The sequence below is a fragment of the Lissotriton vulgaris genome, chromosome 12 (genome assembly GCF_964263255.1).
Source record: "Lissotriton vulgaris chromosome 12, aLisVul1.2, whole genome shotgun sequence".
NCBI lineage: Eukaryota > Metazoa > Chordata > Amphibia > Caudata > Salamandridae > Lissotriton > Lissotriton vulgaris.
In genome coordinates, this window is record NC_141700.1 from 156,470,511 (window position 1) to 156,493,978 (window position 23,468).

General features: G+C 42.2%; 1 protein-coding gene across 1 annotated transcript in view; it reads left to right on the plus strand.

Moving 5' to 3' along the window:
• Positions 1 to 12,664: 12,664 nt before the first annotated feature.
• The window catches only part of SEMA4A (semaphorin 4A), a 257,107-nt gene continuing 246,303 nt past the window's right edge, over positions 12,665 to 23,468 (plus strand). The window contains exon 1 of the mRNA XM_086947658.1: positions 12,665 to 12,686. The gene's annotated coding sequence lies outside the window, so the exon portion shown is untranslated. The remainder of the gene's footprint in view (positions 12,687 to 23,468) is intronic.

Here is a 23,468-nt window from a genome sequence, read left to right on the forward strand (position 1 = left end):
GATTGCCCTCTTAAACTCCGCTGGAACAGCACCTCCAGTTTTTATATGATTAAATAGTTTCTTAAGAAATGGTGTTAACTCTTTAGCAAAACTTTTATAAAATTCAATGGGTAGTCCGTCTTCCCCACAGGCTTTTGTCCCAGCCATGGACTTTATAACGGCCAGAATCCCTGGTGTTGCTATTTAATTTTGTAGCTTAGCATCTGAATTCAAAGATACCCTGGGAAGTTCTACTTGTGCAAAATATGCATGAATCGCTTCCGGCCTAATAATGTATTTTGTGGTATATAGTTGTTGAAAATGTTCAACAAAGACCCGGGCAATCTCTACTCTATCACTCACTACTATGTTAGACTTAGGGTCTATTATCTCCAAGATACAAGCTGATTCCTGAAGTGCTTTTGTTGACCAGGCTAACATTTTCCCAACCATTTAACTTTTTTGTATACCTTTTGTAAGTAGGTCTGAGAGCTATTAATTTCCTCAAGGATAAAAAAGTCTCTCAGCGTCTTCTTTGCTTCTTCCCACTGACCCTGTGCTGGAGAATTATGAAATCTAGAGGCATTTTGAAGAGATAACTGGAGTTCTGTAATTTTATCTAAACATTTTCTCACATTCCCTGCAGATACTCCAATCATTTGACCCCGGGCCGGAGCTTTGAATCCACCTCAAACAAAGAAAATTTCAGCTGTTCCTTCATTCGTATTGAAAAAATGTAGAATCCAGTCCTTAAAACTCTCAACCCAGAGGGGGTCTAGAGGAGGAGGCGGTCCATCTGCCACCTGGACTTTCTCCTCCTCCCATCCACGACTTCTATATTGATTTGAACATAGGAAGGATCTGAAAAGGCATTTGCTCCAATTTCTGCATCAGTGAGAACCAAGGATTGTGATATCAATAAAAAATCGATACATGAGGCAGTGTGAAATTGGTGAGAGTAACAAGTATATTCCCGAGCAGCCTGATTAGTCTTACGCCAAGCATAAATTAACCGCGGATCCTGGGTCAAGGCATTGAAAACTTTTTTCGTCTTGGGCTTCAACTGTTTCTTATTCCTGTTTGAGTTATCTTTTCTCAAATCTTGTATAATATTAAAATCTCCACTTAGAATAATTTGACCAGACACCCCAATAAGGAACTTATGTATTACTGATAAAGTAGATCTATCATCCATAATAGGCCCATAATAAATGATAAAATGTAAGAAACTCCCATTAATTTTGACCTTAAAATGTAAGAAACTCCCATTAATTTTGACCTTAATCCAAATCCATCTACCCAGGGGATCTCGTTTTTCTTGTATAAATTCCCAAATCAATTTCTCTAGAAAAATAAATTGCGACCCCCCTCATTGTGACCCCAGCTGAAGCAAAAAAGACTCTGGAAAACATACCCGGGATAAAGAGTTTTGGTGAGTTCGTTTTCAAATGAGTTTCTTGCATGAAGATAATTTGAGGTTTTAATGTAACCAACCACCTTACTAACCCTCCATATTTTTGTCTATTCATTATACCGTTGATGTTCAATGATATAATTCGACATTTACTAGTTGTATCCATATTCCCAACATTGAAAAAACAATTTCACATTACCTTCACTATTCTGTACTTTTCTATCCTGTTCGCTACTGCTCTTAATTTTTCTTTTTTCTAATATCACTATCAAAATTAATGCAAGCTATTTTAAAGGGCTTTGCTCTATGATAAGATCATTTATCTGGGATAAAAAGGTCTCTAGAGTTAAACTTTCGGTTTTACAATTACATATAAACTCGCCTGGTTTAGTATTACCGCACATCCGTACATATTACGAGTCAACATTTCTGTCACGCAGGTTGTTTATTGCCTAATGCAAGATGTTTCTATAATTTTTTTCATAAATTAAATGATCCAAGAAGCAGAAACCCACATCCCCGGATATATGATGTTACAACGCGGACTTTTACTCCGCATACTGTTACAACGCGGTTTTTACAACGCGGGTCATGTAACAACGCATGTATTTACAACGCATTTTTTTACAACGCAGGTACCTTTACAACGCAGACCATTACAACGTAAGTATTGGTAAGTATATATTAATAAGAATAATATAATAGTAACTTAATTTTAAAAGTATAATTAAATGTAATTTTAAATAATTTAATTTCCGTAAATTAATTTAAATTTAAATTAATGTTACTTTATTTTTACCCTGTACCCCTGTACCCCAAAAACTCAAAACTGACCCTCAACCCCAAAAATAATGCAAAGTAATTTAATTTAATTTATTTGCTATTAAATAATTTAAATTAAAATTAAATTTAATTTATTTTTACCCTGTACCCCAAAAACTTAAAACTGACCCTGAACCCTAAAAATACCCCTTTACCCAAAAACCCAAAACTGACCCTGAACCCTAAAAATACCCCTTTACCCTAAAACCCAAAACTGACCCTGAACCCTAAAAATACCCCTTTACCCTAAAACCCTAAACTGAACCTGAACCCTAAAAATACCCCTTTACCCTAAAACCCAAAACTGACCCTGAACCCTAAAAATACCCCTTTACCCTAAAACCCAAAACTGACCCTGAACCCTAAAAATACCCCTTTACCCTAAAACCCAAAACTGACCCTGAACCCTAAAAATACCCCTTTACCCTAAAACCCAAAACTGACCCTGAACCCTAAAAATACCCCTTTACCCTAAAACCCAAAACTGACCCTGAACCCTAAAAATACCCCTTTACTCTAAAACCCAAAACTGACCCTGAACCCTAAAAATACCCCTTTACCCTAAAACCCAAAACTGACCCTGAACCCTAAAAATACCCCTTTACCCTAAAACCCAAAACTGACCCTGAACCCTAAAAATACCCCTTTACCCTAAAACCCAAAACTGACCCTGAACCCTAAAAATACCCCTTTACCCTAAAACCCAAAACTGACCCTGAACCCTAAAAATACCCCTTTACCCTAAAACCCAAAACTGACCCTGAACCCTAAAAATACCCCTTTACCCTAAAACCCAAAACTGACCCTAACCCCTAAAAATACCCCTTAACCCCAAACATATAACATTTAAAATATAACTATATACTTACCAATACTTACGTTGTAATGGTATGCGTTGTAAAGGTACCTGCGTTGTAAAAAAATGCGTTGTAAAAACATGAGTTGTAACAGTATCCGCGTTGTAATGGATGCGTTGTAACAGTAGTGCGTTGTAAAAAATGCGTTGTAACAAGTAAACACCCACATCCCCACTTTTCTTAAAAGTTCTAAACTCCCCCAAAAAAGACAGGTACAAAATGCTCCTCTGATTTTTCAAGTAGAGTACAATTTTTTTTTTAGGGCGGTTTTTCTGGCTTTTATACTTTAAAGCTAAATAAATGTAGAGACTTGGGTCTCCATATCCATTCCAGCTATTTTAGAATTTGGCAGGATTCTGGTTTGAGTGTAGTTAATCTGTTTTTTAATCAGAAGAGGCTGATTATTTGGGAAGGTGTTATGCTCGCAATAAGCCTTTATTTATTTATTTGTATTATTTTTATTTGCATTTTTAAAACATAAAAAACATATCCAGCATGTCACATGAAATCGTTCACCATACCCTACCCCCTTCCACCCTCAGCCCACCATCCCCAGAATCTTACAAGCCTTTATTTATTTATTTTTAGGTTTATATCTTTTAATTGAAAGACATTGCATTAAGGTACAGTGTTTACAATTACCACGCAGGTCGTTGCTCATAGGTCCCCCTAAGTAGACCAAAGGGCTCGGTAAGGCCCTGACAATATTGTCAAAGTCCGACCTGTCTGGGAAAGATTAATAAAATGCAGCATGCAACATCATGAACGTAACAACCCGAAGGAAACCCCCCTCCCCTCAAACCCCCCCCCTGCTGAACTCCCCTCCCCCCGATCCCTGTCCTGTGCTCGTGTCATCCCCCGGCCGACTAAATTCCAAAGCCGGAGAAGTCCTGCCCGTGGCGAATGTCTCAAGGGTTTGCGGCCTTTGGCTCAGTAAGACGCAGTAAACAAAGGTAGCGAGGACATGTTATTTCTGTGAATTCCGTAAGTAACAGGGATCGGAATGGCTGCCAAAGTTCTTCAAATTGGTCTCTATCCCCAGCCAGTGTAAGGGACAATTTTTCCATACCCAGCATGTGCCACATCCTGTGGAGCCAACCTAAGCCTTTATTTTTTTTGTGTTTTACAAATAGTTCACTTCCTAAATAAATACAAGTTAATACTGAGTTGTTCCCCCTCAAAAGCAGCTAACGCTTTGTATTCCGTAAATATGAGAGAGGTGGGAAACTGGCATCGTCAGATACGAAACCCAAATGATTCTCTTTGGTGGAAAAGTTTTTGGAGAAAATAACTTCAGAAACCTTATGCTCTTTTTCTAGTCAAGAATGGCAAACTATATCAGCTACTGGAAACAAGATCCTAAGAGCTGCTAATTTTAAGAGAATTGCCTTTTTCTCGCACTGGATGGCTTATTGCACTACTAAGGCCCTAAACAGAATTTACCCTGAGGTTGAAAATAGGTGTTTTTGCTGTCTCGCCCCAACTGAAGGGGGATGGAGGCATATATTTTTTACCTGCCCTAAACTGGGGTTGTTTTGGGGGAAAAAAATTGGGCATTTTAGTCGGGCGATTCAGAAACCTTATCCCCAAAATAGCAGAAGCTGCCCTCTTCGGTATAGCAAGTCGGGAGGTTACATTACTCACAGCAGAGGGCTACTTTTTAGCGACCTCAATGTTGATGGCTCGTTCCTTAATTTTACAAAACTGGAGATCGCTTGAAGCAACTTTGTATTGGAAATGGCTTAATCGGATGAAGCGTACTAAAAAATTTGAAGAAGCTTATGCTAAAAGAGTGGGGGCAATTAAAAAATTCTCTCTTCCTTGGCAATATTTTGTTGACTTAGAAATTTGAGTTTTGTTTCTTAATGGATGATAAAAGCAAATTTGATTAGTTAAGAGTATAAATTCCAGTTTACAAACTTTCTGTATTTTTTCCACGAAGGTGTATAATGAGATATATTTTATGATGATTTCTTTTGAAATGTATTTGAGGAATTTGATTTATCGACTCGTATTTACTATATTTTAAATATGTAATTCATGTATTGTCTTTCCTGGAAGCCCTGCTCAATAAAAATCTAAATAAAATATAAAAAACTAATAAAGGCTCATGAATTTCCTCCTAGTTCACAATAACAGCAGACTTGCAGAGAATTCTTTTCTTAATTTTTTTTATTTTTTTCACTACTTTATTTTATTCTCATCAGTTAAATATTCTGCTCTAGGAAATTATAAGAATCGGCTTGAAAAGGATTTAAGATGGTTGTAAGAAATGGAGTGTTATTGTTTGTTGTCTAATTTGTAATTGTTTTAAATAATCATTCAGCAACATTTCTGATTCTAAAATGTTCTTTTTGTGTTGATTATAGTGTCTTATGGGGATAATGGTGGGCACCTCACATAACAGCTAGTGTGTAATCCACACCAACACCAAGAGTAACCTTACAATAGAATATCTTTGCCCAAAAAATTGTTTTTGGGGGTATATAATATTGTTTTCAAGAATATTGGTTTTATATCTTTTTCTTTATTGTAATTGTAAAAAAATATGTGTTTAATTAATTTAATATGTTTTAGTTAATATTTTCATTTTGGGTGTTAATTTTGGTAGTATAATTGTTAGTATTTTTATATACTGTGCAATTTTAAGTGTTTTTGTAATCTATTTTTTAAATGTAATTAGTAATGTATAGTTTAGTAGCTGCTCTGGGCTTCCTTTTTAAACTATAGGGTGTTTGTCCCACCAGACTTATATCTATGCGTCTATATATCACCCTAGGCGCATACTTGAAATGGATGTCAAGGCAATCCTTTTGGGACCATTGTCTTGTTGCTGGAGGACTCTGCTTTTGTTCTACATGACTTCTGTCTCTGGGTTTTTTGAATGTACAGTGGCTGCCTCAAACTGGATTTTAATGTCAGATGTGTGAATATACTTGGATTACTAGTGTACACTCACCCACGCACAACTCTGGCCCTCAGAGCCCAGGTTAATGTAGCCAAAGACTTTCTCCATCTTGAAAATTTGTAATTTGTAATTTGTAATTTGCATTTATATAGCGCATTATCACCAACGGTCTCTAAGCGCTGAGAGAGAAGAACCTGCTCTGGATTACTGGTAGGGAGACAGTACTGGTAGGGAGTGTGTAGGGCTGGCTCTGGGAAATGTTACGCATTGGTTTGGGCGTGTCCAGGAATCACCCTACCTACTAGGTTGTTCCAGGTGTAAATGTGGCAGCTCCAAGCACCCACTTCAGAACACTTCCGGGGCCGGCAGAAGATCAGAAGAGGATGGAGCTGCTGTCTGTGACCTGAGAGTAGCCCTGATGGAGTGGACAAGCTCCCTTGTACCAAGGAAAAAGATGTAGACTCCAATTGTCATAAATTGACCTCCTGGTCAAGCTAAAGGAATACAAGATGGTAGAAGAGGCCATTTTTGGAAGTACCCAACTGAATAGTGGCAAGTGGACCTTAAATTGACCCTGCTGTTGGCCTCTGCCTGCCATTTCCTGACTCTCTATGGGGCTCCTCCAAGGTCCTGTGGTGAATTGGGATTTAAAGGACTAAGTTAGAAGGTAAAATCTTTGACCAGGATGAATCTGATTGGTGTATCAGACTCACACTTCAGCATATCTCCAGTAACGCTTATTGGATTTTTCCACTTTGGTGCTCATTTCATTTATTACATTTTGCACTGCTTTTCTAATGCAGTTTGGGATTTTTATTGTTTTGCATTATTATTCCACTACTGTTGTAACGCCTTGCCCTAAGTTAAGCATGTCTGCTATGTGCTGTTGCTAACGGGTGGTTCAGCTCAGTTTATTAAGTGACTTTGTGGGTTCATCCTGACAAGGGTTGTGATTGGTCCTTAAAGTGGGTAGTCACCCCCCCAAAATAATGATCCAATTTCCTACAAGGAATGAGCATCATGATAACGAAAGGAGTTTTAGCCACTCCTTGATCATACCTTGTCTTTGAGTTATGCCTGCTCTTTTCACCGAAAGAAAAATGAATAAGAGAATAAACTTCTTTCAATTCATCTAATGTGGATTGACTATAAGGTGTTCATATTCTAACTACAAGAGATACAAGAGTCTAACATTGTAAAGGAGACCCCTCTATCATTGTAAAGACATGATATCAATAATGGTATGCAAACCATCTCCCTGGCAGTGGAATTTGGTCATGTGTTATATTTTTATTTTTACATGACATTCCTACAATCAATAACATAGCAAAATATATTACAGTTATGATAAATCTCAATGTAACAGAGTGTCTTGATTGTCATTATTCTATTTTATTTACCTGAAAGGTACACATGATCTCATGGGCAATAAAGATGTGGCAACCAATGAGGAACCCATTATCCACTAAGGGCCTGATTACCACTTTTGGGGGCGCCGTGGTGCTGTGGTGCAAACCGCTGCACCACCGCTGTGCCGAAGGTCGCCACCGCCTGCTCACCAGATTACAACTTTTAAGTAGTCTGGCCGGCGGCGTGGCAGTCCCGGGGCATTGCCTCATTCAAAGGCGGTGGTGCCTTTGAAAAAGGCACTGCAATGGGAACTCCTCACAAGGTTCCTAAGCAGCATGGACTTGAAAGTCCATGTTGTGCAGGAACTGTTGTGCATGCACACAGGGAGGCTCATGTTGTGCCACCCTTGTGTGTATCCACAAGCGTAGGAGGCAGGGGGGTCCCTGTAGGGCCCCTTTTGTTTCCTCTCCTCCAGGGTTTACATGGCGTAAGAACCTCAATGTAAATCCTGGAGGATTGGAAACTCGTAATATGTTTGGTGGGACCGCTGGCCAGCAGTCCGACCAAGCATATTGCGGCCTCCTGACTGCCACGCCACATCAACGGAATGGCGGTTTCCTGGCGGCTGCGATCCTAGGGCAGTCTGACTGCCCAATTTGTAATGGCTCGGTCAGACCGCCGGTGCAGCAGTGGCTGGACCTCCGCCACTGTGCCCCCGTGAGCCCGGATATCCACGGAACGCCAGACTCGTAATTAGGGCCTTAGTGTATCTGTTTACATGTAGTGGAGATATATAATTGCGAATTAGCTTATATTAGTCATTTATTGTGAGTTACTCAACAGAGAAATTGAATTTTAAACTGAATCACAGATTGGTTATTTTCAGCGCATCCACTATTTATCTGACTTTCTATTAGTAAGCCATTAAATATACGTTTTGGCACAGGTGACCCATTCTCTTATACTTCTGAACGCTTATTACGTTTACTTCTTTTGTGCATGTTTTCAACACATGCAATCTGGAGGGTGCCACTATATATGAGTAGTATAGACATGCAGCAGGCTTCACGTAGACCATTATTAATCTATTGAAGGTTGACAGGTCTAACTTAAACTTCTGTTGCTTTTTACATGTATCATATCATATCTTATCATAGAGTATCAATATCATCTACAAAAATATAGCCCATTTGAGTGAATCATCAAAAGATTACAACCAATAGCATAGTATTTTTATAAATATCAACAACACAATAATATGTCAGAGTTAATTATGTATAACATATTTTCACATACAGCCCACACCATTCTAGGGAGATCATTGTAAATTTCTGTATAAGATATAGGAATATAAAATATATGTACACACGGAAAATTGGAATAGAAATTAATATACCTGCTCTTTGATAATTTGAGTGATCCATTTAGACTATACTTTGAAAACTGCACTTATGAATAGAATTTTAAGGAAAACCCTGACCTTTTAAGGGGGTTGTTGCACACTGCATACACGCACTTTGATTTTACAAGGAATAGTATTAATAGGAAGAGAAAGGATTCCTTTAGAACCAAAGTTTTTTTCTATTCTGCAGCATAACCTGGTTGCTAGATTGAATAAGGGTAACCCCTGTTATGTTTCTCTAGTTAACAATGTTCATGTTAGACTTCTTCTGCAATATAAATACTCAATGCCTCCTAAAAGGAGTCTTAACTAAGGATGTGTGAAATTAGAAAGGCTTTTTCTCACGAACTTCCCATAATTCTTGTAAATAATACGATTAAATCAATGGCTCATGAAGGGATGCATGTGAGATCTCACATTAAAATTGTGACGCTCACAGCTTTTAATTTGTTTTTTTTTAAAGATTGCCAACACCTTCCAGTTTCAAAGTCGGAAGAAAAACAGTTTTAAAGTATAGTAACAGGAAAACAGCACTTCCCATTCTCAGAGCCAAAAAGCACTCTCGAGGAAATATTACAGTTTGTGTGAAAAAAAGAAGTAAACAAGGGCGGCGATCTAGGCAAAGCACGAAACCCCCCAAACTAGGAACAGGCCTAATATTGTGATCTACTGTAGACTTCGCAAGCATAGTAAAAACGTGCACACCCTTTGTTTCTACAGGAGAACTTTATATGGAAGGATTTAAGTGGGGCAGGTCCCTCTGGGTCTCAGACCCGGGAGTAATTAAAGACCGAACATTGAAACTGGTCCCTAAGGGGCACTATATTAATGTCCTTAACTTGATTGGCAAAAACCACTGATCAAATTATGAATAATTGATGTAAAAAGAAATGTAATCTTTGTCAGTGATTTTACTTACTGTTTATATTTCACATGTTTGACTTAATCTTGCACCAAAATGCCGGTTTGGGTGGCACCTTACAGGGATCACAGACATTTAGGGGTCCATTACGATGACGGGCGGACTTTGTCCGCCCGTCATCCTGTTGTGTCTAGATCCGCCCGCCATAAGGGCGGGTGTCCCGTTGGGGGCAATAGGATGCACCCGCCACAGTGGCGAGCGCATCCTGTATCTTCAGCATTGCGTCGGGCGGTGCTGAATGCACCACCCGCCGCAATGCAGAAGATACATGCAATGCATTACAAAGCACAACGTGACAGGCACGGCGCGGTGCCTGCCACGTTGTACTTTGTAATGCTGGGGGGTACCATAGGTACACCCCATGTGCACACCCCAACCCTCCGGAGTCCCTGGGGGCCCGCAACAGGCCCCCGCAGGGTGTCTCTGCATGCCTTTCCGTGGCGGCGCATTTGTACATGCCCATGCTACTATGGCTGGCGGTGTCTCATAGACAACACCACCATATTAAACCTTTTCCGCCCCGGCCGCAAGGAGACCGGGGCGGAAAAGCAGCGGACGGTCTTTCCGTCCGCTGCGGTCCGCCCCGCCATCCTAATATGGCGGAGGGGAATTTAGGTGCGGATGGCGGGCGGATTGCCCCCGCCAGGCTGGCGGTGGCTACCGCCAGTCTGGCGGGGGCAATCCACCCGCCATCCTAATGGGCCCCTTAGTTTATTTGTTAAAGCCACGCCCTTAATTAAAAAGGCAACGCCCCTTTTAGAAAACGCCATTTTTTTGCATTCCACTTAAAGCCCTGCTTATATGTATGCACTTTTGTGCTGTAATTGAAAATCTGCTTCCAAACACGTTCATCGCAGATGGGACTGCCAGGATTGCACAGGGTCAGCACTAGAATCCCTAAGAGCATAAAAGTGCTGAATTAAAAGCTTTACAGCCTGCATTACCTACTTTCTCTCTGTTTTGGTCCGAGGCCATCAGCAGTACTTTCAATGGACATTGAACAGCCCAAGAGGTATAAAAACAACAGAAAATCCAGCACAGCCAATGGCCGCATAGATTTCCACAACAAACCGGTGTACATCTATCCTATGTCGAGAGTCAGTAGCTCATGCTGTTTTTTTTTGGTTTCATAAATTAAGAAGTAGAACTGTAAAATGGCTGGTTGTAGTCTGGAATATCGAGTAGGGACTATTGTTGCTTCCTATTATCACAGCCATCAGTATCCAGGACAGAAATATTGAAAGGTAGGTGCATATAGGGTCCAGGAACTATAGAATTACTAATCTTAACTTCACATCTATGTACCTTGATGATATATTTATGGTCAAGGCACATATAAGTAGAGTTAGGTATAGAAAATCTATACGTTCTTACCTGACAATATTTTTGTCCTCTATATGATAATAAGCTATAATGAGATTCCCTACTCAATATTCAGGACCCGCACCAGATGAGTCCGTGAGTACATGCAGCATTGGGTGCAATCTATGGTCATGAGTTCAAATCCTGCTAGGGAGTCTCTGCATTTCATCTTTCTGAAGTGGATATATTTAGTAGCATTGCATTGCATACTAGTGACTCTTGTTATTTTAGGTGCTTAGGAGTGACAAAAAATTGATATGAAGAGCTATATTAAAAAAAATTTGCCATCATTTTTATTACCAAGTTGCGAAGGCAAAACAGAAATGGATGATCTATGCCTGTGTGACTTATAAATCACCTGTGGACTCAGGTTCGCATAGTTAGAGGGCTATCAGTGTTTCCTTAGGTGGCCAGTGCAGCATTGTTGTGGGCATCAATAGCATAGCAAGGATGCCATGGGCCCTGCTGCAAGCAAGGAAAGTGCCCCTTTGGACTACTGTTGAGGTAATAAAATACATCCATTACCAGGATTCAAAAAGGCCCTCGGGCAGGGCCGGTGCTAGGTAGGGGCAGTATGGGCAGCTGCCCAGGGCCTCGCTCTCAGCCCACTGGCATGGGGCCCCGCAGCAGTGCAACAAACCACCAAACCTCTTGTGCCCCTGCAGATCCCATTGAAGAAAGATGTCTGTTTTCAATTGGGCTTAGGGGGGCTTTCTGTGATTGTGTGGCCAGGCCTAGGGGAGGGGGACACTCCATCTTGTGCCAGCTGCAAGGAGGCCTAATTGCAGGTGTGTCCTGCAATCAGGCCTCCTGCAGGCTACCAATTGAGAGACAACAGAGGACACCCTTTATCAGCACTTTACAGTCTGCACTGGTTTAACTCTCAGCCCCCAAGCTCTTATCACACCTTCAGCCCTGATATGATCTGTGAAAGAGGTGCTTGTAGGTGGCAGAGAGGGTAGATGAGACCCAGGAGGAGTCTGCAGAAAGCAGCTTGAAGGTGTCACTTATGTAAATTAGAAGGACCTGGCACATTCCACTTCGCAGAGCCCCCAACAATCCTAGAACCGGCCCTGCCCTCAGGGCTCTGAGCCACTGGTACCACAGGTGCCACTGGTAACCACACCCCTGGTGGTCACTGAACTCTGGGACGTCTGTTTTCCCTGCGGGTATGTCAGTGGACGTTTAGAAGCCACCTGCGTGCGTGTGTACGTGCCTCCGCCCGGGGGTGTTTCCTGAATAGCGAACACAAGCTAAATGAGCAGCGTGAACATCTGGAGGCAGGGGCTCGCGACCGGCAGCAGCGGCTCGCGCATCCCCGGCGCTGTCACTGGATGATGAATGTCTGGAGGTAAGAAGCTGTAACCACGGCAACGCAGGGAGGGTCCACGAGCAGCCGCTTCAGATACATATCTTCCCAGCCGGGGGATCGTCTCGCCTCTGGAACAGCGGGGCCAAATCAAACGGAGACATTCACGGCTCATTCCAGGTGGGGCTGCATCGCGCGGCGGCGCGAGCCGATCATTTTATTAGACCCGGGCGCGAGGAGCCGTGGGCTCGAGGTTTGTAAGGCCGGTTACTACAGACGGCGCGTGCTCGGCTGGGAGAGAAGGCGTGTGCGCGAGGGAGGCGCGGACTCAAACACCTCGGACTCCGGCGAAAGCGTGCAGGTAACGCGTGGCGGCTACTTAAAAAGGGGGGGGGGCGTGCATGGAAAGGTTCATTTATGTTTCACAGCGTTTTAGGTCCCTGACAAGAGGTAGGAAAGCGCTACGTGCGTGCGGAAGCCAGCGTTTATTACATAATGCATACTTTTCTATAAAATTTTCCTTCAGCTTTTCCACTCTTTTAGCGGCGGTTGTTTGTGTTACCTACTTGCACCGTACTCCATCGTTCAACGCCCTGCGAATCTCCTTCATGCTCAATAATTCATATGTCGGGGTTTAGCAAACATCACCGTTTCAGCCCATCTGTGCACACAGAGTTCTTTTATATATTTATTTGAATATCTACTATATCCTGTACCAATACGAGTCTGTATTTTAGTGAATTGAAGGAGGCATATCTTCAAAGAGGAGGCAGCACTCAGCTCTGGCCACCTTTGGGCGTACAGAAATTAATAAACTAGGAGTGTCCAATTTATGTCCAGGGGGCTTGTTCCATGCCAGATTTTCCGGATTTCAACATAAAATACATGAACGTGCGATGGATAGAAAAGAATGCCGTTTACACAATCTGTGGTTTTCCTGATAATATGGACCTACTTTGGATACTTCTGGTGTAGACCATTCATTTGGAATTTCCAATATGGAGTTGCAGCAGTGCACCCCCACTATATTACATGCTTTTTATCGCATGATAATTATTTCTCATCAGCTCCATCGTCATACCACTACATCTCAATGTACGTGTAATAGGTGAAAACAATACTTAACTGGATTAGGTAGACAATGTAAAGTTAGAAATAATAATATATTTACCATTATGATGTAGTGGTAGATTATATGCTAGATGTAATATAATTGACCTCGACATAGTCTAACGCAGCCAGTTAGTGTATGAATTGAGATTGCTTGTAGACTGTAATTTGAGTTCAATTTTTGGTTCCTACATTTTTGGATCAATTTTTCTGTTGCCGCAGCTATGCTTTGATCACCAATGAATTGAGAGATACAGAGACGTGTTATCAGTGATTATGTCTTATGCTATGTGAATATGTCACGAGCTGCTGTGGATCGTTGATGGGTGCAGCTGGAGGGCTGTACTCAATTGCTCAAGCACCTTCTGGGATACTACGTGTGCCATTGGTGGGGGTGAGTTTGTTAGCTGTTCTAGCCGACATTGAAGGACACATCTGGACAGCCTTGGAGGTATGTTATGAGTTCTGTTCCAAGGTGTCCTGTTGTGAGTTCAGTATAACACCTCAAGTGAGAACTCCTATGAGGGAAAACGTGAAACCTGGTGAAAAAACACATAGAAGTTAATTGTAAAAAGAACCCTCTCTCACCATCCTAGTGGTGACATGCTTCATCATTGGGTTCCCATTGGAAGGACCTAATGTCCTTCTACTGTGCTTCAACGCCTGTTTACAGCGGAGCTGGTTCTTTTGTGTGTTGATGTAGTGAAAACACCGTGAGGATATTAGTGTGAAAAATTAAAAATGTAATAAGTTACTCACAGCTTTAACCGTATAGGCACACTCAGTCATTTACTGGAGCCAAATACAACTAGCGCTTAAATTGCGCGTACCATGGGCGGACACAGCAGGGGTTTTCTTCACGCCGTACAATTGTATAGCAGGCGACTCCCCTCTGGCGACCTAGCCTTTCAATGCCGTGGCCTGAATGAATGGTGCCTATACGGTTAAAGCTGTGAGTAACTTATTACATTTTTAATTTTTCACACTAATATCCTCACGGTTGGGTGCGCCTTAGTGCGTGCACACCGCCGGAGGATCACACTTATGGTCCTGACGAATGCTGAGCGATTATGGCTCTGATAGCTGAAACATGTTGACCGACCAAATTTACATAGGACTAAGGGTTTCCAAATAACGAAACCTATCTATAAGTCCAAATATCACCTGTTTTTTAACCAATGCGGGTTGGACTATTAATAAAGTAGTCACAACTACGCATTTTTAAAACTTTTTTGCACTCACTAAGCGCAATTTGTTTTTTTCACTACATCAACACACAAAAGAACCAGCTCCGCTGTAAACAGGCGTTGAAGCACACTGGAAGGACATTAGGTCCTTCCAGTGGGAACCCAATGATGAAGCATGTCAACACTAGGTAGGTGAGTGAGGGTTCTTTTTACAATTAACTTCTACGTGTTTTTTCACCAGGTTTCAAGTTTTCCCTCATAGGAGTTCTCACTTGAGGTGTTATACTTTTTTTCACTCTTTTGTTGTTTATTATCATTGATAGTAGGGGTAAAAGAGTGAATATTTATACCCTGGATCTCCTGTTGTTTGAACCTGTTGTGAGTTCACACATGGTGTGCCCTGCTGCAGAATGCTATAGTGAGCACACTGATACACAGTGAGAGAGAATATCTGTGCTGTGTTTGATGTCCAATCTACAATGTACAGCACAGATGTGTATGTGGTGTGTGTTTAGTGTACAATGGAGAGGATGTGGCCTAACGGGCTAGGGCGGTCGATCTAAAAACACAAAATAGGGAGCCAGGTTTGAGTCTCGGCAATGACGCTCAACATCTTGTGATTCTGAGCAAATCACTTAATCTCTCAGTGCCTAACAAAAATGAATGTGTCCTTGTGTAACGTAACCGGTGCTCATGTAAAGCACTGTGATACCCGATACAGTCAGGTCAAGTTCGCGCTATATAAAACTCTGAATTAACTAAAAAAGGGAAAGTCAATTTTCCTGGGAAACTTTCACTGACAGAAACCCCCATAATATGCAAGTAATAAAATGAGGGAATAACTATCCAGTGGACAGGAAACAATGTTATCTATAGGAGCACCTACATTTAAATCTTTCCCAACCCTTGAAGCCCTTTACCTTGTGGTTTAACCATTGAATACACATTTAGATATGCAGTCCCCATGAAGAATTTCTTATTTTTCTGCTTCAGCTATTCCAAGCCGAATGTTGTTGCAATCCATATAAAGTCACTACAAATGTGACTTTGAAAGTTAAAGGCACATATTTCTCAAACCAGGCCAGCTCAACAAAAACGGACACATTTCACTCTATTCAGGATGCGTCTGTGCAATGTAGTTGGCCTAGAATGAAAGTAAGGGAATCCCAAATTATTATGTTTACATTGACACTTATTTAGCAAAATTTTGGTAAAAATTTACCATCTGCTTAAATGTATAAATCAGGAGGTAAAGCACTTTCAGGGAGGAACATAGATTGACCCCTCTCTGGTGGAGCGGCAGGAAAAATGGCAGAACAGACCATTTTCCTGTTCCCTCTACCTGTTCGGAGGATGCTTCACTGGAGTACCTCAGAGAAATATGTTTCTGTCGTGAATGTCATCAGATAGTGGGGAGAGCTCCTCTGTGGGTTTTTACCGAAGACGGATAGAGCTCCAATCAATCAATCAATCAAGGTTTATAAACCACAGCTAATCACCCATTAGGGTATCTAGGCACTTGCAGGTCCTGGAGGCTTATTTGAACAACCAGGTCTTGAGAGCCATTCGGAATTCTGGAAGTGAGGTGATGGTCTAAAGGTCCATGGTGAGGCTGTTCCAGATCTTTTCTGCAATGTGGCAGAAGAGTCGCCCTCCACTTCTGCTTCAGTAGTTGCGGGGAGTATGGGCAAGTGAGAGGGAGGCAGAGCATAGCATTCCTGGCGCTTGATGGAAGTTCAGTGGTGGTTAATGTAGGTGTGTCCTTTTTTGTGTAGAGCCTTGAGTGCATAGGTCAGCAGCTTGAATTGGCATCTCTTCAGTACAGGGAGCCAGTGGAGTTGCCTGAGGTGGGGTGTGATGTGGGTTCATCAGAGAAGGCTGAGAATGAGTCTGGCTGCGACATTCGGTATGCTCTGAAGTCTCTATAGGAGATGTGCAGAGATTCCTTTGAAGAGGGCATTCCCGTAGTCCAGTTGGCTGGTGATGAAGGCCTGTGTCACGGGGCATCCCCTGTGTAGGGGTAGCCGGTTGAATTTCTTATGTAGCATGCACAGAGTGAGGAAGCAGAAGGATGAGATGGCATTGATCTGTGGTACATTGTGAGTTTATTGTAAATTATGATTAGGACTCCCAGTTTTCCGTTTTTACTGATTTTTACAGATAAATACAGACAGAAAACTATTCATTTTCCTGTCTGTATTTATTTTTAAATACAGAAAAATACGGAAAATAGGTCTTCTTGGATGGTTGTTTTCTACTGTGAATCATGAGAGCCAAGTCAGTAGGTGTGCAGATTGAGTGGAAGGGTAGATGAAAAAAACAATAGATTTCCTATTTAAGTGTAATTAAGTGCTGATTTCCAGGTATTTATGTTATTCTACAATGCAAGCATTTTCAGCAGAAGCAATTGCACTGTATACTGCAGAAACCTTCTGGACATTAAAATCAATTGGCATTCAATTAGTCAAATAAATGTGGAAAAATACCAATTGCAGCTTCATTTATACAGAAAACACAAAATAAAAATGGATAAATACTGAAAAAATGAGCAATAAATAAATATGGATAAATACAGAATGAAATGTCAAATAAATAAATACAATAAAACCGGAAGCCCTAATTATGATTCCGAGGTTTCTAGCATGCTTTGAGGGAGTGGGTGCGATTCCTAGGTCTGATGGCCACCAAGAGTTGCTCCATGTGTTGCTGCTGTTGCTGCTGTTGTTGAACTTTTATCTTGTCTGTGTTCAACTGCAGGTAGTTCTTCTTCATCCTGTCCGTGACACTTGTCAGGCATCTGTGGAAGTTGGTTCTGGTGGTGGTGGGGTCATCAGTGACTGAGAGGATGAGTTGGGTGCCGTCTTCTTAGGAAATTATGGTGAGACCATGGAATATGACGATGTTGGCCTGTGGGGTCATGTATGCATTGAAGAGCATAGGGCTGAGAAATGAGCCTTGGGGGACACGCAGGTGATCCCCTTGGGTTCGGAGGTGAGGTGGGAGGTGGATCTCCTGGGGTCTTCCAGGGAGGAAGGAGGTGATCCATCTGAGCGCATCCACTTTGATGCCAATGTACTGGAGTCTTTCGATCAGCATGTGGTGGGATACAGTGTTGAAGGCTGCTGAGATGTTGAGGAGGATCAGGGCTGCTGTTTCTCCTCGGTCGAGGATGGTTCAGATGTTGTCAGTGGCTATGATCAGGGTGGTTTCGGTGCTGTGATTGCTGCAGATGGCGGATTGGGAGGCGTTGAGTAGCTGGTTCTGCTCTAGGTGTGTCATGAGTTGCTTGATGATCTTTCCAGTACCTTCGCTGGGAATGAGAGCGGGTAGACTGGCCAGTAGTTTTTAATTTCCTGGAGACTGACTAGGTTTCTTTTAAGTGGTCTGACTTCGGCATGTTTCCAGACATTGGGAAATGTTTCAGTTGTGATAGAGGTGTTGAGCAGGATGGTGAGTTACTTGCCAATCCATTGGTTTTCAAGGTTGAAGCTGTGGTACCGTCATGGGGCTGTGGGCACTCCTAAATAGATGGATTTCATAGTGGTGGTGTCCTGAGTGGAGAGGAGTTTCCAGGTGGTCAGTCTTTTGTTTGTGTCACTTGTGGTGTTTGCTTATCTGTGGAGAAAGTCTGTAGGTGTTGGTTGGGGTTCAAAGTTTCCATACATGGTTTCGTTCTTGTCGTGGAAGAAGTTGGCGAGGTTGACACACAGCTATTATGATAGTGTGAAGTTGTTTTCGCTGCAGTTGGGTTGAGTCTCCAACACTGCCACATGTCTCGGGTTGAACTGCTGTTACCATTAGGAATACACCATTCATGCTTTGACGATCAAAATCCTATAAGGTGTTAGAGCCCATTGGTGAAAATGGGTGTGGCCATCATTGATTTGGTTTGATTTGAATTCGGTTTTTCGTTAAGGGCCTCATTACGATATCACTCAGAAAGCATTTCGACCAATCCCTTCTCGGAATAGTATCTGACCAACTCGGGTTCGGGCGCCCGACCGACCTATTACAATGGTTCAGAACACCTTTTGGTCTGGCTCCCATTGACTTTAATGGGAGTCAGTGTTCCGACCAACAACACAGGCTCCCATTGAAGAAAGGGGTGATTGTGGAAAACCTTGCACCCTGTGGCGGTCCCTGCCATACTGTGCATGGGTGTAAAGAGGGGTTAAATGGGTACCCCCATGGGCCCCAACCGGAGGCATCCGGGTGAAGGGGGGGCTGCTACTGGCTCCCATACTCAGTTTCTGACAGCTGTTTCGTGTCAGACAAACTGAGTCGGATAGGCTGGGTGAATCTGACATCATAATATGTCGGTTGGAAAAGCAGTCCATAGACCTGTATGATCCAGCTCCGACCGACTCTGTTTCTCCGAATGCTGGTCGAAACCAAGTCGGAAAGACCAAACGATTACTTTCTATCGTAATCGGTCATAGGGAATGTTTCAGAGTTTGTCGGAAACTTGGGTTCTGACTCGGGAAAGGAAAATCTGAATGCCATTTGGAGCCTTTCCGACCGACATCGCAACAAGGCCCTAAGTGCGCTGTGACCTAAGGAACGGGCATGAGTGCACTAAATGAGGGAATGATGACTACCTGCATTTTGAGCAGTTTTGGAAAAGCAGGATATTGAGGCTAGAAATTATAAAATAGTATATAGTGCGACTCGACCCAAACTTATCGGAGCGCTTTACAACAGAATCAGTTACATTACAACCTCCGGGTGAAGGGGGGGGCTGCTACTTGCTCCCATACTCAGTTTCTGACAGCTGTTTCATGTCAGACAAACTGAGTCGGATAGGCTGGGTGAATCCGACATCATAATATGTCGGTTGGAAAAGCAGTCCATAGACCTGTATGATCCGGCTCCGACCGACTCTGTTTCTCCGAATGCTAGTCAGAACCAAGTCGGAAAGACCAAACGGTTACTTTCCATCGTAATCGGTCTGTCGAAAATGTTTCAGAGTTTGTCGGAAACATGGGTTCTGACTAGGGAAAGGAAAATCTGAATGCCATTTGGAGCCTTTCCGACCGATGATCGTAACAAGGCCCTAAGTGCGCTGTGACCTAAGGAACAGGCATGAGGGCACTAAATGAAGGAATGATGACTACCTGCATTTTGAGCAGTTTGGGAAAAGCAGGATATTGTAAGTGATCCAAATTTTGGACAGTAGAGTGTTTAAGACCCTGGCAGTACAAACAGAAAGTGCTCGGCCTCCCTGCCAAGCAGTGAAGAACCGGGTATGGCAAGCATATTGGCTTGAAAACTGCATTTGGATCCCGTATTGCCTGAAAATGTTCTGCATGTAAGTGCCACTGGATTTTAGGTGGTTTAAGGTAAAAGACTAGCACTTTAAAAAAGCAATGTTTGCTCATCGGAAGCCAATGCAGTGACAGATAATATGAGCAAATATGTCACCTTCCCGCTAAGACCTAGGATGCATTGGGCAACTGCATTCTGAATGCGCTGAAGCTGGACAATGAGTAGGGAGAACTATGTGCAAAGGGTTACAGTAATCTGGCCTCGCCAGAATCAAAGATTGCGCATCTGTGCGCCTATGGCAGGCTTGGACAAGATGTAGAAAGCTAAGAAATGTGTGTAGCATCAGAAAACAGGTACTGCAGAGTTTGGGCTAATTGTTTGTTAAAGATAATACACAGTTTGCTTGATGAGAAGGGCGGGTTCTGGGCGCCCCCAAAATCCTTGGAACACCGAGATGTTGACTTTGCATCTTGCACTCCAAAGATATCCAACTCAGTTTTTTTAATTAAGATGAACACTTTTGTCATTCATTCATTGTGCCATGGCTCAGAGGCAGTGCCGAAGGTTGGTGCAAGAAATTGTGGAGTTACAGTGTAAGTGGACAATGAACAGTGTGAATTATCCACATCCTAATAAAAAGTTAACCTCACTATTCCTGATTACAGCAGCCAGAGAGACTGCATCAACATCAAATAAAGTAGGACTCAGGGCTGACCCCTGAGGAAGACCACAGGAAATCTCTTTGAGGCTAGAAATGATAAAATAGTATATAGAGGTAAGAATCCTGTTTAAGACTCTGTGTATGGCATTTAAAATTCTGAAAGGTTCTAGCCCAGAGCTACTTCGCCCTCTTCTAACACCATACATTCCCCAACGTAGTTTGCGATCCTTAGGTCAACATCTGGTAATTATACCAAGGACTAAACTTTTCCGTGCAGGGGGCCAATCATTTCGGCTCTTGGCGGCTAAATTGTGGAACTGCTTACCTGTCCTCATTCGCGGTATAGAGGACACATTGACTTTTTGGAAAGCCATTAAGACCTTCCTTTTTCCACTGACTTAGGGATTCTGCTTTTGTTCTATCTCAGCCTCTGGTACAATTTGACTGTCAGTGCCGGGACGCCCCTTAGCTGGGGCAGCTGCGCGCTTAACAAAATTATATCATAACATAACATAACATAGTGCGACTCGACCCAAACGTATCGGAGCGCTTTACAACAGAATCAGTACTTTACAAAAGGACATTTAAAAAAAAAAAAATTCCGGCATGTTGAGAGTAAGTGTTTTGCCCAGAATAGCAGGATGTTGAGTCAACACGAGACTCTGAACCTTTTAGCAGTGGGAAGGACACGAGAGGGGAGTTAATAGTCACCCAGGGTATAAACTCTAACATGAGAGTTAAAGCCGTCAAAGTATCCAGGATTTTTGCAAAAAAAAACAGCAAGACTATCACACCGGCATTGAGAAGAGTGGGCAGGCAATTTGCCTGTTTCAGCAATGCAAAGAATATTATAAACAGCCGAGATTTCCCTGCTGCATTATGCAGCCATGCAAATACAGCAGCAGCCCTCACCGGCTGAGCAGGCAGCAGCCACCTACCGAAGCTCCACTGGTACCTCTTTGCCACTGGCAGGAATGCCCCATCAGTCACCACTGGCGTTTCCACGCGGAGCCATAACTGCAACCCACTCCCTTAATTCAGCCCACTGAATATAAAATTGTGGGATTAATTTAGGAACACACATCGAATTTTGAAGCCGCCAAAGGAATTTTTTTTTTATTCACGACAGTTGTAGCATCTTTGGCTCCAGTAATCCATAAGAATGGAAGGGTTGCCTTCCGGGCATGCCATTCACATTTTTTGAGATAAGAAAGGATTTGTGTCATTTTAATGACTGATTTCCTGAGTCATACAACGTTGATGGTCCATTATGAGATCATTAATAGGCCCATATGCCGGTGTAATCTCCTGTGATTTTTCAAATTTCCCGCTGCTCTTATTCAGTAAAAGCCCTGAAACTTCTCCATTCGGCCACGTTCTTATTTTTGCTCTGAAACACAGACGCAACATGAATGACGGTCACGCGATCAGCTGTTGTTGAAGCACTTGTGTTTTTTTTGCTCTATTTTGTTTAACTGTAAATGGAACTCGCCTACAAAAAGGAAACGACGATGCATTTCTCTTTAAAATAAAGCACTGAATGCTGGCTTGGCATTTCGTGTAATTTTGCAAAATTGTACAAAACAAAAGCATATTTCTCATGTTTCGCAAACCTCTAATAATGATGTGACTGCTAGGACATCCTTCTTCGACGAGAAGGGTATGGAAAGCATGTGTTGAATCAGTATTGCACATTATTCTATGGGAAATAAGTGTTTAATTTCTGCAGGCGTTTGTGTAGGTAATGGAGAAGGAATTGTCTTACTGACAAAGGATTTAAGAGTTGTATAATGAAGATTGTTAGAGCTATCCCCTCCAAGCGGGAAACAACCTTTATAACGCAGTTTTTTACAATGCACTACTATTACAACGCAGTCATTACAACGCAACATCCCTTACAACGCATGCCATTACAACGCAACCATAACCATGTATGACACTATAACGCATACAACTACAACTCATATCATTACAACGCAGTCATTACAATGCATACCATTACAACGCATACCATTACAACGCATAGAACCGTTACACTATCCAACACTTACCCTATTGTTGCACCCCTTGGAGCTAGAATAGAAATTTTTACCCCTACACTATCCAACGCTTACCCTACTGTTACACCCCCTGGAGTTAGAATAGTAATTTTTACCCCTACACTATCCAACACTTACCCTACTGTTGCATCCCCTGGAGTTAGAATAGTAATTTTTACCCCTACACTATCCAACACTTACCCTACTGTTGCATCCCCTGGAGTTAGAATAGTAATTTTTACCCCTACACTATCCAATACTTACCATACATGCAATGTAATGGTATGCGTTGTAATGGTATGCGTTGTAAAGATAGTATGCGTTGTCATGGAATGCGTTGTAAAGGTAGTTTTTAGAAAATTCATTGTAATGGCATGCGTCGTAATGGAATGCATTGTAAAGGATGTTGCGTTGTAAAAAATGTGTTGTAAAGGTATGCATTGTAAAAGTATGTGTTGTTACGTCATACATCCCTCCAAGCAGCCAGCGTGGAAAGAGCTTCGGGGTTCAGACTTCATTAGGAGACCCTGGCAAGTAGGGTGACCAGATTTTGAAAAACGCAAACCGGGACAGGCCAGACATAGAAGAAGGACTAAAGACTGCCAATGGTCATGGTATATCCGGCCTGGATTTTTATAATATTTAATTACATTAGATGGGAACACCGACGCAGGTGTTTTGACACTTGGGGGCCATGACAAATTGAGTAAAAATGATGCGGTCTGCCGATTGGTCGGAGTTCCACCAATGGGAATAACAACTGGACATTTGAAATCAATGGCTCACTGTCTACTACCATGATTTAATTGCACTGAGGAAGGCATTACTCAGAAACGTGTTTGTTAAATTAAATCCTTTTGAACTATTCCACGAGAGCTGCT